The sequence below is a fragment of the Musca autumnalis genome, unplaced genomic scaffold (genome assembly GCF_047663935.1).
Source record: "Musca autumnalis isolate F117 unplaced genomic scaffold, ASM4766393v1 scaffold_1, whole genome shotgun sequence".
NCBI classification, from domain to species: domain Eukaryota; kingdom Metazoa; phylum Arthropoda; class Insecta; order Diptera; family Muscidae; genus Musca; species Musca autumnalis.
The window spans coordinates 79404249-79414530 of NW_027411644.1; positions in this window are offsets into that span (position 1 = coordinate 79404249).

Sequence of the window (10282 nt, forward strand, 5' to 3'; positions counted from 1 at the left end):
ATTCACTCCCTTCAAGAGTTATCGTGCGAACAATTTTCCGAATATTTTTGAACTTTTGTGGGGGTGGTACCTGAAGGAGTGGACCGATATGGCTTATCTTCGAACTTAAACTAAGTTTGCACAAAATTGTACGAAGGCAACATGTTGGACCGAATCGGCAGATCCGTTCGAGAGTTATCTTGCGCTCCATAGGGTTTTTTTGCAACTTTCAGACAATTTTCTCAGGAAATTTGGACTTACCCCTGATGAAACTTGTATCGTCGTATGGGAGCAGTGAATTCAAGTTGCTACAACAAAAATCAAAGCGATTCGAGAGCAGGTCCTAAACTGAACTTTTCCGAAACTTTCTGTGGGAGGTACCCGAAGGAGTGGACCGATTGAGTCCATTCTAGAACCTCGTCTAAGTCTGGTAGAAATTTCATGATGTGCATAGTATGGACCAAATCGGTTACTCTCTTCAAGAGTTATCGTGCGCACAAATTTTCCGTACACTTTCAAACTTTTATTGGGGAGGTACCTGAAGGAGTGGATCGATATGGTCCATCTTCGAACTTAAACTAAGTTCTGACGAAATACTACGAAGGCCAAATTTTGGAACAAATCGGTTAATCCGTTCGAGAGTTATCGTGCACACCAGCCAGACAGACGGACGGACATGGCTAAATCGACTCCAAATTGTCTGAAACGGATTTCGTCCAAACTTACTTGGGGTCTAAAACGATTATTTCGATAAGGCACAGTTTGCCCGCATGAAAGTGTATATGGTAAATTTCAAATTTCTTTTGCAATTCCATTGGAAGAAATGTTAAAAAATTTTTTGCGAGCACATCCGCAATTTTTGGAACATAGATAGTGGTTTCGAATCTGTTCGCGTTCACAAAATTGGATGCTGCGCTCCAAAGTTATGGGGGGTTTTATTCCCTTATAAAGAACAAATATTTAAAAATTCCATTTTTGCTGTAATAAGAAAATGTATATATAAAGCGTTAACAGCATTTAATATCTATCCGTAGATGCCTAAATATTTACTAAATGTATTTCTATTTTCGAGGAAAATCAAGAAATACTGAAAAAATCTTGGAGTAAATTTAATTTATTCTAATTTAGAGTCCAAATAAAACTCAAAAAAATAAATTAAAAATACGTACAGATTCCAGACAATGCGTAGAAAAATATGAGACCAAAATTTTAAAGATAGGATTTATAACTGCCGAAACGAAAGTGTATTTGCTTACTTTGATAAACAATAGGATTATGAAATAGAAAGTAATATTGAAATTACAACCAAAGAAAAAACATAAAAGTTAAAAAACGTATAATTCGCGAATTCGTTAAAATCAGTTAAGGCGCATGCGCTTTTCAGATACAGCGAGTGCATCTCTATCAATATGTAGCGATTTTTCCACTTTTCATTCAGCGGCCAAAGTGTGCCGTCAGCTGCATCTTACTGTTCAAAAAATCTTTATGTGGGTAAAAATTGCGCGATGTACATAAGATTATAAGGCGCATCCGATATCAGTGACCGCCTATAAAAAATACGTCATTATAACAAATTTTAAACAAATTCGTCAAAAACCGCGGATGTGCTACCAAATTCTATTTTATACGAAATGCGAATATTACTCCAGAATCTCGGTAATTTATGCCACACGGTTTTGTAAAATAATATAATCGCGTATAAAGGATTCCATTTATGTAAAAATAACCAAAGAAAATCGCGGTTCAATGCGCGGAATCATCAAAATATAATTTTGCACAATTTCCTACTTTCAAGGTATCTATAACCGCCGTTTTAGTGGATGGATTTGAAAGCGGAAGGGTTCATTAGATCCGGCGCGTAAAAAAACTAAAATCACGCGGGGTTCAAGGGTACCTTTTTTTTTTTTTTTTTTTATTTATTCTTTTTATTTGCAATCTATTTACAAGAAACATTCAGCAAATTTAATAATTACTACAATATAACAGAATTGTTAAACCCCAGTGGATTTAACAATAAATACATATTACAATTTTAATTTCAGATTACATATTTTATGAAACTCATTAAATAAATGGGAGGTCTAAAACATGTCTTCGTTTTAGTCTTCTAATTTCATCTGTGTCATCTAATAGATTAATTGCTAACACATTCGAATGGTTACTTAATCTGTTAAGATACGTAGTACTAATTTTTTTAATTTCATCTGTAATTTTATTTATGTTTAAATCTCTATGAATCGCGTTATTATTAAGAAACCAAGGAGCACCCGTAATCAATCTAAGCGTCTTTGATTGATATCGTTGAAGTATCTCAATATTAGAATTGCTGGCTGTTCCCCATAGTTGTACTCCATATGTCCAAATAGGCTTTAGAATGGTCTTATACAGTAGTAATTTGTTATTCAGGCTCAGTTTTGATTTTGGACCAAGAAGCCAGAACATTCTTTTAGTCTTCAGATCTAGTTGCTGTCTCTTATATGTTATATGATTTTTCCAGTTAAGTTTTCTATCAAGGTGCAGACCGAGATATTTAACACAATCCACAGAAGGAATTGTAAGTCCATTCAATTTTGGAGAAGGACAGTTTCCTTTCCTTAAGGAAAATGTAACATGCACAGATTTTTCAGTATTGACTCCAATATTCCAGTTATTAAACCATTTCTCGATATCATTCAGATGTGTTTGTAGTAAGTCAGTAGCTGAAGAAGGATCATCTTTAATAGCAAGAACGGCAGTATCATCTGCATAAGTAGCAATCATAGTCTCATTTCTTACGGGCATATCTGCTGTATAAAGCGTATATAAAACAGGGCCTAAAACACTACCTTGTGGTACACCAGCTTTAATGACGCCAAAATTAGATTCTTTATCATTGATGTGTACATAAAATGTTCTTCCATTCAGATATGAATTTAAAAATAAATAAAAAGGAGCAGGTAATAACATTTTTAGTTAATATAACAAGCCTTGATGCCAAACCCTATCAAACGCCTGTTTGATATCCAGAAAGGCTGCAGAACAGAACTGCTTACATTCCAAACAATCTCTTATAACCTTCACCAGTCTATGACACTGCTCAGGTGTTCCGTGATTTTCTCTGAATCCAAACTGATGATCTGGCATAATATTAATATTATTTAAAATCGGAAAAAGTCGCTTTCGAAACAATTTTTCGAACAGTTTAGAAAATATGGACAATAAACTTATAGGCCTATACGATGATAACAGGTTTTCAGGTTTGCCAGGTTTTGGTATCATAATTATTTTAGCACATTTCCATTGCACTGGAAAATGGGACAGCCTCATAATAGAATTATAAATTGTCGTTAGGAACACCAAACCCTTCTTTGGAAGCAATCTTATGACTTTGTGATCAACTAAGTCTGACCCTGGTGTTTTTTTCTTTAGATTTTTAATTTCCTTACAAACTTCACTAAACGTAAAATGTTTAATAGGGCGACTCATTTGGCATGGAACATCCAAAAAATCGGAAATTAATTTATTTTGTTGGGGACTACATAAATCAAAAGGTGTAAAGGAATTCTCCAAGTGGTCTTTAAACGCCTCAGCTTTGTCCTTGTTTGATCTACACCAATTTCCATTTGAATGTTTTATAGGCACATTTCTCTTTTGAGGTCTCTTAAGATATTTTGTTGCTCTCCATAAACTGTGCTCGTTACTTTCATCTGGGCTTAAATTACTTAAGAAGCTTCCAATTGATTGGTTTTTGTAGTCACTTAGAAGGGTTTTAAGCCGATTTGAAGCTCTGTTTAAATTTGTTTTGTCCATTGGGTGTCTCGAATTTTGCCAAATTCTGCGCAATCGTCTCTTTTCTCTTATCATTGATCGTATTTCAGCCGTAACATAAAAGTTTGTGGAATTTAGATCAATTTTATCGGGAGTGTATAGATTTGTAGCATTGTGTATGACTTGTGTTAAATGTTCTATAGCATTTTCCAATTCCTTTCCGGATTTAATCGGGATATTTAAATTTAGGTGTTGTTCAATGTGATGTTGTACCATAGGTATGTTGGTTTTTGATGTAATTAATGTTTTATGTTTATGTTTATGAACATTTCTTGTACTAAAGTTAAGAATAATTGGACTGTGATCTGAGTCTAAGTCATAACATGCGTTTATACTTAGCATTGACTGGCATATTCCTGAGTAGATGAAAAAATCTATTAGATCGGGAATTTTATTTGGGTCTGCAGGCCAATATGTAGGACTACCAGTTGACAAAACTTCGTAATGGTTTAAAGCGATGCATTTATACAGTTCTCTTCCTTTGGGGTTTGATAGCCGAGATCCCCACCAAGTATGTTTGGCATTGAAATCGCCACCGACGATGAATTTGTTTCCAAGATTTTTGAAGAAATTTTCATATTGTATACATTTTAAATTAAATCGAGGAGGAAGATAAACGGAGTAAATAGATACTTTTGAATTTTCGCATATTATGTTAACACCAGCTGCCTGCATAAAAGATTCTAAGATTGGCTCCGCTTCTTCGTAGTTCAAGGGTACCTGAGTCACAGTTGTAAATTTTGAAGCAAAAAAAATTGGTTTTTAAAGAAAATTTACGCACCAAAATTTCGACTTTGGACCACTATTACTAGGGAGCTGTATGAAGCACACTCATGAGATATACATCAAACGACGTGGAATCACGAGTTCTACAATCCAATAAATAGCTTGGGTAATTATCTGGTTGCGCCCTCCAATTATAAGAAAAATTCAAAAAACCCAGATTTCAAAACTTCAAAATGTCAGCATCGATTTTAGGGGGATGTAGTAGTAGTATATATCGAAAAGTCATACATTAGAACCATGTTGCCCAAGGGGTATTCTTCAATTCTTTCTGTGAGCTCAGGTCTGCATTTTCCGTGGTTTGACCAGAAGTCAAGAAAGAACACAAAAAAACTTGTAAACTTCAACACATTTTTACCCATTTTTTAATATTACCGCCAACACAGCTTCCACATAAATTATTTGTTATGGTTCATTTTATGCGACCCCGGCTAAAACACTTCAATTAATATAAATATATTCATATTGTATAAAATATATTGACAGTTCGCGACCTATTAAATGGTGAACCTCACCTTCAACGATTGTAAAACATTTTTGGATATTACCATATAACCTCGTTAGCATAAATGCTGAGGGTATAAATATAGGACATAGAATACGTCTAATTAAAATGGAGGACAAATAGAGTACGTAAAAGAAATATGGCATGGCCACCTAAAATAGAGTACTGTACTCTATCCTTAGGAGCCTTCTTTACCAAAGGCGAAACATGTCATGTCACAAAGTGGTGGGTGTGTGGGTTCGAGTCGTCAGCTTTCCTTTTTCAGATGCAGTATTGATCATTAAGCTCGATTTCCAACGAAAAATGTATTAAAAATTTATACTAAAAATTATCTTCGCCTAAAAATGCAAAATTTTCAAATAAAGAAAACCACAACATATTAAGTACCTACATGAATATGCACATCCATATATGCACATCGACGTTTAATTTCATGCACACTCACACACATCTCTTATACCATTTAATTAAAGTAATATTCAATTTCAATTTGCATGTGTAATGAAATACAAAACTAATTAACAGACAATTCAAATCGATTGGTTAATGTGGCAACCTGTTGATTCCAATTAAAGAAATTTCGAAAACAAATGTAAGATGCCACTAATGAAACTTCTACCATAGTTGGTAGCAGCAGCGAGTGGCATGCTATGGCCGCATTAACCACAATGATTTTCCTCCATCAAACAGATGAACTCTGCTTATGAAATGACAAGTTGATAATAAACATAAGTATTTACCCCTTGTTAATATCTGTGTATGTGTGTATGTGCACTTGTGTGTGAAAACGCATGTTTTGCGGTTTTTAGGCTATCGGAGAAGATCTCAAGACTGCTGACTCCACGTGACACGAAAAAAAAACGCCACGGAACCACCACCACCACAATTGCCACAAAAATTCAAATATTAATAACCAGGCAGACAGACAGACATACTGATATTTACGAGTTAAACCAATCAACATGTCGCCGTTGCAAACACAACTTAAATGACAGTTAACAGATGTAGTTGTCAATTCGATGCAAAGATGTAAATATTTTGAAAGATGTCAACTTTTTACAATCAAATAATTACAAACCAAATTGGGCAAAAAATGCTGCACAACATTCTCCAATTTTTTGCATATTTTTATGTTTGGCCACTAATTACGTCTGGAGTATATTGTGACTTTAAGCCATAATCTTTGGTGGTCTGTAGCATCGGAAAAGTTTGATTTTTTTGTCGGAGGAGGAATTTTAGGCGAAAAAAGTCATAACATTTAAGACAAACATTGTCTTTTTGCTAATATCAAACAATAGGCATGCAAATGTTTATTTAATGTCAGATCATTATCAAAATTATTTGACAGAAACAATGCAACCAAATAATTTATGACAATTAAACGCGATGATGAAGTCGTTTAGTTATTTTGGCATTTAAGACAAAAAATGGGATACTATTTAGGTGGGTACATTTTTAATTTAAACATTTATGGAACATTATCCCAGTAGAAAATCGACTCTTCAATGACATTTTCGTTGACGAAATTTCCGAAATTGTCATGTGCGACAAGTTACATGACCATATCTTGCATTGTGTCTTGGTAACAAACCCACAAAATGCTTAAAAAGCGTGCTTTGAAATAATTGTACACATTTTTATGCAAATATATATTTTATTTTTGTAACAAATGAAATCTTATAAAAAACCTAAGCCGCGTCTTGAATTTACAACTGTTTCTCGAATTAACAACTGTTTAATTTAGTGTTTATAAAATGTGAATTAACTAGAAAAGGGTAAGTTAAAATAAGTAGATTATATTGCATAAAAATAATTGTAATTTTTCTTTAAATTCGCGTATTTAGGTGAAGTCAATTGAAAAATTTGAAAATCCCAATAAGACGCTTGGTGGTAAGATTTTAGAATATATTAGTTGATATTTACAAAAATCGTTGATGTTATTTTCTTTTTGCAGAATTCAGGGTCTGTGGAACAGTCGTCAACGAAATATGGGGGTTTTAGTCATCGAAAATGTCATCAACGAAATGTAGGGAGTTTAGTCATCGAAGTTGTCGTCAGTGACAGCTTCGCTTACCCTGTCGCTCAAGTTGTCTTGCGTGAACACATGGACATTTGTATGAAAATTTCGTCGATGATTTCACATTGCTGTCTGCAAGGTGTCTTCAGGGAATTACAATTGTCTTAAACGATTCGTCAATGTTGTCTTCAAGACACTTTCTACTGGGATGTAACTCCAACATCCTTTTTACAACTCTGACTCTGAATGTTAATTCATATACCCAATCAAATTTGTTTGTTGAAATCTAAGAACACTTCGAAATATTTACCCTAAGACCACCAAGAGATCTTCTGTCTATAGAAGACCTCAAGAGGTCTTCTGTCTATAGGAGACCTCAAGAGGTCTTCTGTCTATAGGAGACTTCAAGAGGTCTTCTGTCTATAGAAAACCTACAGAGGTCTTCTGCCTACAGAAAACCGTAAGAGGTCTTCTGTCTATAGACGAGGTTTTCAAGAGGTTTTCTGTCTATAGACGACATCAAGAGGTCTTTTGTCTATAGAAGAACTCAAGAAGTCTTCTGTCTATAGAAGCCCTCAAAAGATTTTCTGTCTTCTCTAGACGACCTCAAGAGGTCTTCTGTCTATAGACGACCCCAAGAGGTCTTCTGCATATAGAAGACCTCAAGAGGACTTCTGTCTATAGAAGACCTCAAGAAGATCTCAAGGGGTCTTCTGTCTATAGAAGACCTCAAGAGATCGTCCGTGTAAAGAAGACCTCAAGAGATCTTCTGTCTATAAAGACCTCAAGAGTTCTTTTGTCTATAGAAGACCTCAAAAAGTCTTCTGTCCATAGAAGGCCTCAGAAGGTCTTCTGTCTATAGAAGACCTCAAGAGGACCTCTGTCTATAGGAGACCTCAAGAGATCTTCTGTCTATAGAAGACCTCAAGAGATCTTCTGTCTATAGAAGACCTCAAGAGATCTTCTGTCTATAGAAGACCTCAAGAGGTCTTCTGTTTATAGAAGACATCAAGATATCTTCTGTCTACAGAAGACCTCAAGAGGTATTCTGTCTATAGAAGACCTCAAGAGGTCTTCTGTCTATAGAAGACCTCAAGAGATCTTCTGTCTATACAAGACTTCAAGAGGTCTTCTGTCTATAGTAGACCTCAAGAGGCCTTCTGTCTATAGAAGACCTCAAGAGATCTTCTGTCTATACAAGACTTCAAGAGGTCTTCTGTCTATAGTAGACCTCAAGAGGTCTTCTGTCTATAGAAGACCTCAAGAGGTCTTCTGTCTATAGGAGACCTCAAGAGGTCTTCTGTCTATAGAAGGCCTCAAGAGGTCTTCTGTCTATAGAAGGCCTCAAGAGGTCTTCTGTCTATAGAAGACCTCAAGAGGTCTTCTGTCTATAGAAGGCCTCAAGAGGTCTTCTGTCTATAGAAGACCTCAAGAGGTCTTCTGTCTATAGAAACCTCAAGAGGTCTTCTGTCTGTAGAAAACCTCAAGAGGTCTTCTGTCTATAGAAGACAATAGTTCTTTTGTCTGTAGAAGACCTCAAGAGATATTCTGTCTATAGAAGACCTCAAGAGGTCTTCTGTCTATAGAGGACCTCAAGAGGTCTTCTGTCTATAGAGGACATCAAGAGGTCTTATGTCTATAGAAGACCTCAAGAGGTCTTCTGTCTATAGAAACCTCAAGAGGTCTTCTGTCTACAGAGGACCTCAGGAGGTCTTCTGTCTATAGAGGACCTCAAGAGGTCTTCTGTCTGTAGAAAACCTCAAGAGGTCTTCTGTCTATAGAAGGTAATAGGTCTTCTGTCTATAGAAACCTCAAAAAGTCTTCTGTCTATAGAAGGCCTCAAAAGGTCTTCTGTCTATAGAAACCTCAAGAAGTCTTCTGTCTATAGAGGACCTCAAGAAGTCTTCTGTCTATAGAGGACCTCAAGAAGTCTTCTGTCTACAGAGGACCTCTAGAGGTCTTCTGTCTATAGAGGACCTCAAGAGGTCTTCTGTCTATAGAGGACCTCAAGAGGTCTTCTGTCTATAGAGGACCTCAAGAGGTCTTCTGTCTATAGAAACCTCAAGAGGTCTTCTGTCTGTAGAAAACCTCAAGAGGTCTTCTGTCTATAGAAGACAATAGGTCTTCTGTCTATAGAAGACAATAGTTCTTTTGTCTGTAGAAGACCTCAAGAGATATTCTGTCTATAGAAGACCTCAAGAGGTCTTCTGTCTATAGAGGACCTCAAGAGGTCTTCTGTCTACAGAGGACCTCAGGAGGTCTTCTGTCTATAGAGGACCTCAAGAGGTCTTCTGTCTGTAGAAAACCTCAAGAGGTCTTCTGTCTATAGAAGGCAGGCAATAGGTCTTCTGTCTATAGAAACCTCAAGAGGTCTTCTGTCTATAGAAGACCTCAATATGTCTTCTGTCTATAGAAGACCTCAAGAGATCTTCTGTCAATGGAAGACATCAAGAGATCTTCTGTCTATTAAAGACCTCAAGAGATCTTCTGTCTATAGGAGACCTCAAGAGGTCTTCTGTTCCGAAGACTTTTTTGTTGTTATAAAAGACGTCGAGAGGTCTTCAGTCTAAAGGAGAACCCCAAGAGGTCTTCTGTCTGTAGAATATCTGAACAAGTCTTGTTGTCTACAGAAGTTATCAAGAAGCATTCTGTTACCTAGATAACACTACCAGAGATCATATTTTCTCTCTAAAATACCTCTGTTGCCTCTAGAGCATCTTAAAAGGTCTTTTATTTTCTATAGAAGACCTTGAAAGGTAGTACTTACTTACGTGCCCCTTACAGAACATGTGTTAAAGAAGCCGAACATAGAATAGACTTTCACTCCTGTATATTTTGTGTTTTGGAATTGCTCCCATGGGGTCAGCGAATACAATTTGTTGCAACAAAAATCAAAGCGATTCGAGAACAGGTCTTAAACTCCACTTTTCCGAAATTGTTTGGGGCTACTCGAAGGAGTGGACCAATAGAGTCCATATTGAAAACTCACCTATGTCTCGTAGAAATCTTACGATGTGCAAAGTATGGACCAAATCGGTTACTGCCTTCCAGAGTTATCGTACGCATCTTTATAGCGAAAAGTTTTGAACTTTTGTCGAGGATGTGGGTATCTTCGTCGTCTTCCTTAGTATTGGATACCAACAGTACCAAAGGCCATCATCTTAATGTTTCACACGTTGGAAGAGTTTTTG